This window comes from Triticum urartu, chromosome 6 (assembly GCF_003073215.2).
Source record: "Triticum urartu cultivar G1812 chromosome 6, Tu2.1, whole genome shotgun sequence".
Taxonomy (NCBI): Eukaryota; Viridiplantae; Streptophyta; class Magnoliopsida; order Poales; family Poaceae; genus Triticum; species Triticum urartu.
The window spans coordinates 542,921,159-542,929,451 of NC_053027.1; the positions used below are offsets into that span (position 1 = coordinate 542,921,159).

General features: G+C 38.5%; 1 long non-coding RNA gene across 2 annotated transcripts; it reads left to right on the forward strand.

The window, feature by feature from the left end:
- The first annotated feature begins 444 nt into the window (after nucleotides 1-444).
- Nucleotides 445-6,806, forward strand: LOC125512802. Of its 2 annotated transcripts, none has more exons than XR_007285554.1 (3): nucleotides 445-691; nucleotides 6,059-6,150; nucleotides 6,735-6,806. It is a non-coding gene; the product is annotated as an uncharacterized LOC125512802 (long non-coding RNA). The 2 variants fall into 2 exon arrangements; XR_007285555.1 differs by having other exon boundaries at nucleotides 447-691; nucleotides 6,092-6,150.
- The last annotated feature ends 1,487 nt before the right edge of the window (nucleotides 6,807-8,293 follow it).

Sequence of the window (8,293 nt, forward strand, 5' to 3'; positions counted from 1 at the left end):
ATCTGACCTGAAGCCTATATGCCATTTAAGCACTTATTTTTTTCTAACTTCAGAAACCTATAGTTGTTTCCTCCTCTCCAATATGCTTTGTCATCAAATTTGTGTATTTAAATCTGGAACAGCAGAACTATGAGAATTCAGATAAATAAGAATTGTTCATGTTTTACCAACAGGGCATGCGATGATTACTTCGGTGGAGACATATTTAAGAATGGTGTTGATCACTGAATGCCCTTGATGTCTGCCAAGGTAAAATACCGGAAAAAAAAACATTTTCTTTATCCTGCAGGAACAAGCCAGTAGTTATAGGAATTTATCTTTATTTCTTGATATATGCAGACAACGATGTTCACTTAGGTAGTTTTGGAATAATTATCTTTCGTGCTTACTGGAAGGTAGAAATATGGTTGATGATACACACCCATTGGCAAAGTTTGAACCAGAGACAGCTACCTAAAACCATTGCTTCACACCGAGCCGACCTACTTCCCAAAACTTTTTCAATTTCAGTTTACTGAATAATTTTTTCTTGCTGAAACTAGAAGAAGGGAGCAAGCGGCAGAAGATTATGATGTTGCTGCTATTGGGAGACGCAGTAAAATATGGACAAGTTCCTGTATTTTATGGAAGGTGTAGTATTGAAGCTTCTTGCACTGATCTAGAATGGATCTTGACTTCGCCCAAGAGTGAGGTATATTGAGATTAATGGCACAAAGTTACATACTGATAGGAGAACTGGTTGCGGTTTGTCATTATTTCCTTGCATCTACAGGTAGCTCATCTACTTTTGGTTCATGCAATGAATATTTCGTGTCTACAGTTTGTCGTGTGCACCTACATATCAAGAAATATTTTATTGTTGCAAATTGACATTTGAATTTTAAATAGGGACGTCAACTTCAAAAAAGCATTAGCAGGCTTGGTAAATGCATGAAGTATTGATCATGAGCTAATGAGCTATGTTAAACAGAGTAGCTTAGAAGGATGCCCAGAACTCACCCATTTCAGTTAAGGACATGCAATCTAAGCCTTCCCTGGTTCTGTTAGATGGTTCTTTTAGTTTCTATGGTTGTGTATAGATAATTTGATTTAAGCACTGATATGTTCAGGTTATAGTTTTTGAGCATCTGATTACTATTCCTATTATATATATTTATGTGCTTTTCCATGGTTTTTCTACTTGGTAGACAAGGGCCTGAAATGCAGCTCGGCCCATTATTTGTTATCAGACATCATGCTTGGTTATTCACAGTAGAGTGCTCTAAAAATTCTTTTGATTCCTCAGTGGTACCTAAATTAAATAAAATCTACTGTTCCATATTTTTACTCTTCAAATCATTAGCATTATTTTTGAAGATTTGTTCAGTTAGAAAATTACATATAATATGATCTACCTCGAAATTATAAAGAAATTGTCTCCTCTCTTTAGTTTAGAATATCTGATTTTGTATTCTTTTTCCATTGGTGTGTACCTTATGGTTATTTTACTTGTATAAATAATTGAGGGGCAGCAAAAAGAAATTTATAAAATGAGGGGCAGCATGTATGGGTAACCTGCATTTATTGTATTCTTAGGCAAGATATAATATTTATTCTTAGATGTAACAGATTGTTGGTATCACATATTATTTCTTTTTTAATATGGTGTCCTCTTGTGCAGGCCTTTTCTATTCAGACATTTGACCACATCAAGGATACAATACAACTGATGAGTTATCACCCAATTGCTGATTGCATCGGCCCATTCACGCAATGGCTACCGCCAGCCGGGCCAGGGAGGCACTGGCCGCGGTGGCAGCTCCATAACAGGGCTAGGGCAGGGCGCGGAGCTGACAAGTGGCAAGGGCTGCAGGTGAGCAAGAGGGAGATCAGGATCGGCCAACCGAGGACTGTTTTTTCTTTCCTCGCCGCTTCCTCTCGTCAGGTGCTCGCTTTCCCTCCCTCTTCTTTCTCCTTATAATTCTGGAGTGCGACATCGATTCATTATTACCGATAGAAAAATAAGAATGGATTAGTATTCTGCCTGTAGCAACGACAAGTAGTGAAAGGGTATCTTTTGGCAATGAATTTAGTGAAACATAAGTTAAGAAATAGAAATCGAGATTTTCATGGCAGCCAGAAAGCATTATTCTTATTTTAGATAAAAGAAAGAAAGCTTTATCCTAAGAAGAAGAAGTAGTAGCAGTACTATTGTGATATTTTTGTAATTATCGCAGGTATGTATGTACAGGCCATGTGAACCTCTAAATCTATTGCGCTTTTGTTAATTTTACTAGATCATTGATGGCGCGCGTTGCCGCGCCCCCTCCATTTTGATAGTAAAATGTTATGGAGTTGCAAAGTATGTGAAGGGAAGTTCAAGTCAGTAATAGTGATGTTTATATACACAAATTATTCTATATAAATATGAATTTTACAGAGATACGTATATAATAATTAATGTATAAACAGGAGCAAATTTGATCTTTTGGAAAACTTTAAATAACATTTTTGAGTTGTTTTAAAGATTCAAGCTCCGTGGAGTCTGCAAGCAAAAACATAGCTCTCGGGCTTTGTATCCATGAGACTTCTTGGATGACCCAACCACAACCCACTCCAGTTATCCTCTGCCTTGCCGAGACCCGTCCATTCTTAACAACATAAATTGAGATATGGAGAAATATAATATGGAATTCAACAAGAAAATATTATATATTGTTACAAACAATGATAAAATAACCAGCAAAATGATTGGTTTAGTTATCCGATCTGATGAAAGCACTCTAAATCAAACATAGCCAATCCATCAATCAGATTTAAGACCTTGCAAGCAACTTTGAGGTCTTGCAGAGATGTGAATAAGTTCCACACGTCATGGAAAGAAGTTTGATAGGATGGAGCGGAGACTCACAATATGCAAATGGTGGTTATGGAAATTAGATGCTATTTCCTATATATCCATGGATGGAGGGTAAGTTCCCATTTAACAGATCCACTATGTGCTATTATCATTTGAAATGTAGGCAACTCAATTAACATTTGTATTGTGTGAAATTATGGTAAAAAATCTGAAAACAACCGATAGAATAATTGAGAATACAGAAAGTAAATTGAGCACTACCAGATGCATATCAACTTATAGAGTCCACAGTCATTGTGCATTGCTTTCGAACATTGATAAACCTGCACCAAGAAAGTAAATCGAGCACTACAAAAATGTGTACTCATTCCTATAAAACAGTGACATTAACATAAATTTAGATAGAGAAGAAACATATAACCATACCACTTCCAGTAAATTAAGGTAAATGAAGACGAGTTGTTAAATTTCACAGATATGCAAACAAAGCTTGTTGTAAGGAATATCAACATATAATTAAAATTTATATAAAGAACAAAACCCATACTATCAAGGCTAAACTACTGGACCTACCATGAATTTAGAACTCTATATCACAGGTGAAAACTAACCTTTAGTTGGTGCAAGAGTTTCATCAGCACATCTATTAGATGGTCTCTATGATGCATTAGTTGGCATATCCTAAAAAAGAAAAGGGATACACAAATCTCGACTGGACATAGCAGTGACTTTTATTTCCAGTCAGCGTATTTCGTAACCACATGTGACATGGATACATAAATGTTTGTACTCATTGAGCCTGAAAGGAATCATGCTATCACACTATTTCACTTACAGTGATACCTCGTGCTAACAACACATTTCTTCACCAAAGCCATCTTCAAAACTTGGACCATCAAAACAATAAAGAATCAACTCACCTATTTTCACATGCAAGTCTGCATCCAAACCAATACTTGTGTTTATTTAAAAATGTTACCAGAATACAGGAAGAGAAGAAACATATTTCTTGAAGTTTCTAAGCAATCACATTGCACAAATTAGTAAGATAACGTCAAAGTGTTGTGGCTGTCTACGGAGAAATAGAACATAATACAAGCCAATGAATGTATGAGATAAATTGGAACTCACTGTTTCTCCAGGTGGGACTTCCATTTCAATTCCTTGGTCTGCAAAATAGGAAAGCTCTTTTAGTGGAACTTGCAGAATCACAATGCGAATACTGTATAAATAAATTCTCGCGCCGAACAATCAGTTTCCGCAATATTATGTGTGTCTGCTACTCAAGATAAAAAAAACTTATGAAAAATAACATTACGTTAGCATATGTAAGGAGATAGAAGGGCTTGCAGGAAATATAGTTTGGTTGGGTTCGGTAATACCAATGGGCCTCTCCATCATATGAAAATAAGTTAGCTGGATAGATACAGAGAATTGATATTTCTATTATGACTTACGTCTGTCAGCAAGTCGCATTGTAGACCATTGGGTCTCTCCATCATATAAAAATAAGTAAATTGGATAGATACAGATAATTGATATTTCTTTATGACTTTATGCCTGTCTGCAGTATTTCTTCAACTGTCGGACTATTATAGAACCAAACACACTATAATCTGAAAGCTCTTCATGCAATGATACAAAGAGTAAAATTAACTTGTAGTTGACAAAATAACTGGGGCAAACTTACTAATAGTAAACCTGATATTTTTATCCCCCGTTTACCATACTTTTCAGGAAAAGGATGTTAAGTCTATTGGCTCAGTGTTATTCAGAAGGAGATCAATCCAACCAGATTTCTGTATTTTGCAAAATTTGACATGCATGGATGCACATGAAACAATGGTTGAAGAAAAAGGACCAGTTTTTGACGTGCATCCTGTGACATCTTGTTTGAAGAACTAACAAGAAAGAAACCTCACCTCCTTTGTCGATTAACTGTTTTTCTGTGTGGGTGTGCTAAAACTTGTTTTGATCAAAGATTCAGCAACCTGAAGGAAAACGACACAATCAACAAGATTTTACTATTACTTCTAACAATACGTGTTTGATCTGATTATAAAAATAAACGAGCCACGGCCGGCGTGGAGGGAGCGCGGGGAATTGCGGCCACCATCTTGGCACCGCCTCCTACCGATGGAGATCAGGTGAGGGGAACGGCCGCCGAAGGGGGGGGGGGGGGGGGGGGGGGGGGGGGGTTGGTTGACAGAAATGAATCAGAGTTGGGCTGTCGTGCACAAGCCCAATGACGCTCCGATTTTTCCACCGGAATAGCATCCCTCAACGACACTCAGCCCACTTAGCGGGAGACGGGTGCCAACGGAGATCGAACGACCAGGATTGGCTATTGCTAATAGCGATAGCGTGAGAGGGCTGGGAGGGTGCTCAGTTTTAACGTATCTAAATCATGGTTTTAAATAGCCCGCTATAGCACACTATAGCGTTTATAAAAAGTCTTGCGCTAAGAGACTTTGGTCCAAACAAATGAACAAACATTTTAAATAGCGCGTTATAGCTCCGCTATAGCACGCTATAGCATTTAGAAGAGGTCCCCGCTAAGAGGCTTAGCGTGCTATTTAAAACTTTGATCCAAAAATATCTATACGTTGGCAGGATATATATTTGTGATATTGAAAAGAACTGTCCAGCTGGACCACCCTAGCGAATATCCTAGATCCGGCCACTGCTTATAGCCTCACACTGGCTACTGTGCCGTTTTGATGGCTGCGCAGCGAAGGGGTGAGGGCGAAGGAGTCGCGGGCTGGAGCGATTGGCGAATATCAGTGAAAACCGAGGTCAGGGCCTCCGAATTGGTCGGGAGGGAGTGCACGTGAGAGAGGGAACGACACGATATTGAGCCTTGATTCCATGACTCAATGTCAAGCACAACCAAACAGCGATATTCGGGCAACCAAATGCCAATGTCGAAATCTGGGCCTCAATATCTACATCCAAACGCTGCGTTAGTCATTTTGTAGCTTTGATTTCCAATCTACGTCAGCCTAAATATCCCATGATCAACACATTTGCATGGTCAGTAGACATTGACCCTTTTTTATTCAGTGATGGATGAAAAGTCAGAAATGACAATTCTGATGTATTATTCAATTTGAACTGACGTTTAATCTTCCATATTGATGACAGAAATAAATTTTATCCGCTTGATTTATGAAGTGCACGGTCTGTCAGCATATTCTGTAACTCTTTCAGATGTGAAAGCGCATGTTACATAAGAAATCATTATCTCTGAAGCATACTCACATTGGACCAAGAACTAGGCGAGGTTCAGACTTCAGAGAAATGATAACAAGGTTAGTTCCTCGCTCCTCTGTTGGACTTTTAGTTTCAAGTTCACATAACTTTGATGATTTCTTATCAGCTTCACAAGTCTGTATGTTTGCAGGTTCGTACTTGATATGTGATAAACAGAGTCAAAACAAATTTGGTCATGTTATTGAGGGGTTTGTCTGAACTCCAGCGCAAGGACTTTCTGGTTAAAAAAAGAACTTTTGGTCTCTTTAATTACAAATTGATTGCAAGATCATGTTAGTCATCCATGGTCTCGAAAAGGATTTGCTAATAACAACAAATAATCTGTACCACCACTAACCCTTTACATGATGCAATGTCAGTATATGTTTCACATCATGTTGCATCCATTCTCTTAGTGTAGTCAGAGTGTTCATCATTTTTTGCAATTGGCCTGAAAGATATCGAACCTCTAATATGTGGTTGTAAGATGTGCTTTGGTTAGACATTCTATTTACCCACCTTCAGGAAAATTGTAAATGGCATTTGGTTATTCATGTATACCACCAGTAGGACTCATGGGATTTATGGATTGTCAATAGCCCTCATCTGATTCCTTGATGTGCTTATATCGCTTTCTTTTCAGTCTCCTTTTCATTCGAGCGGGGCGATGAGGGAAAGAACTGGTTGTGGTGAAAGTCAGTTTAGTGCATCAAGGGTTGGAGGTTCTGAGATTTGCAAGAGGTGATGGAGGATGTTTAGTTACTTTGGCTCATGATATAGTACTGGAAGATGAGTACAAGCATAAGCTTATTCAAAATCTGAAGTTCCTGACTGCACGAGACATGTGCTACCTCTGTTTCTAAATATAATTCCTTTTAGAGATTCCACTATAGAGACTAGATTCGGATGTATAAAGACGTCTTTTAGAGTATATGTTCGCTTATTTTGCTCTGTATGTAGTCTATAGTGAAATCTCCAAAAAGACTTATATTTAGGAACGGAGGGAGTATTTTGTATTTTTTTTTCTTTTTCTTCTTTTTCATTTTCTTCTACTTATTTTCAATTTGAACGAACGGAGGGAACAACATGAAGATGGGTAGCATTATACAGTTTTATAGCAGTAACATTTTGCGTCTTAAATTTGGTATCTATGAATAGTTGATTTGTTCGTTTTGATTTATAGCCTTGTAGATGTTCACCTCTCTACCAGATTTCCATACTGGAATGTCGTCCGGTGTATTCGATGGGCAGCTTAGCTTGCACGTGAATTGGACGTGGCAAAGCTTATCTTGGAGCAGACTCAAAAACAGTGGCGGCTAAATTAAGAAGCTCGGAAATTGATAGATCAATCTATGGCCTATTGCTGAGGAGGTAAAGGAGTGCATGTGATCAAGAGAGGAGTTTCAGGGTGGCATGGGTGAGATGCTTGACTAATGGAGCTTCTCTTTGGCTAACTAAAGAGGATTGTGCGAATAAGTTATGTGAAACTTGGGCCAGGTACATATCAGATCGTATTCGTGATGTTTTTGGTCTCAGGTCGTGCTGAAATGAATGAATAAAACAAAACCCATTCCAACTAAAAAAACATGACTGTTTGAGTTGTCAATAGGAGCATCTATAGCCGGATTTAGCAAATCCACGCACCCTAAAAGTCCACAGAAGCGCCCAGTCAGTGTCCGTTTTGAGCCTCTATTTGTCCGTTCATGCAATCATACTCCTCATTTTGTCTCTTATATATCCGGTGACGTGCATGTGCTTGATGGAGATGAAGAGAGAGAAAGAAAAGAAAGAAAATGTAGTCCATGGTGGGCCACATCCTACGTGGCGGATCGACCATGCACGTCTATGAGCCTCATATACTCCCCATGTTTGGTGTCAATATGAGAGTTTGCGGATAGCCTAGACCAGGGATGATATAAGGGGTCGGGTTGGGTTACCATTTTCCTTCTCTCTCCTGTTCAGTCAATAATCGGGCGTGTCCGCAGATTTGAGGGGACCGATTGTATGTGCTCTAAGATTGTTGTGTTTGATAATATGATGTGTGTTAACCGACTGTCAAAAAAAAGATGTGAGTTAGCTTAGACGACATTGTTCTCGGTAATATTAATTCAGTGAGTAGTACCTTATCTTTTTTACAAAAGCCCGTGGCAACGCACGGGCATTTTACTAGTTACTATAGGAAACCTATCTAATAGCCGCGCC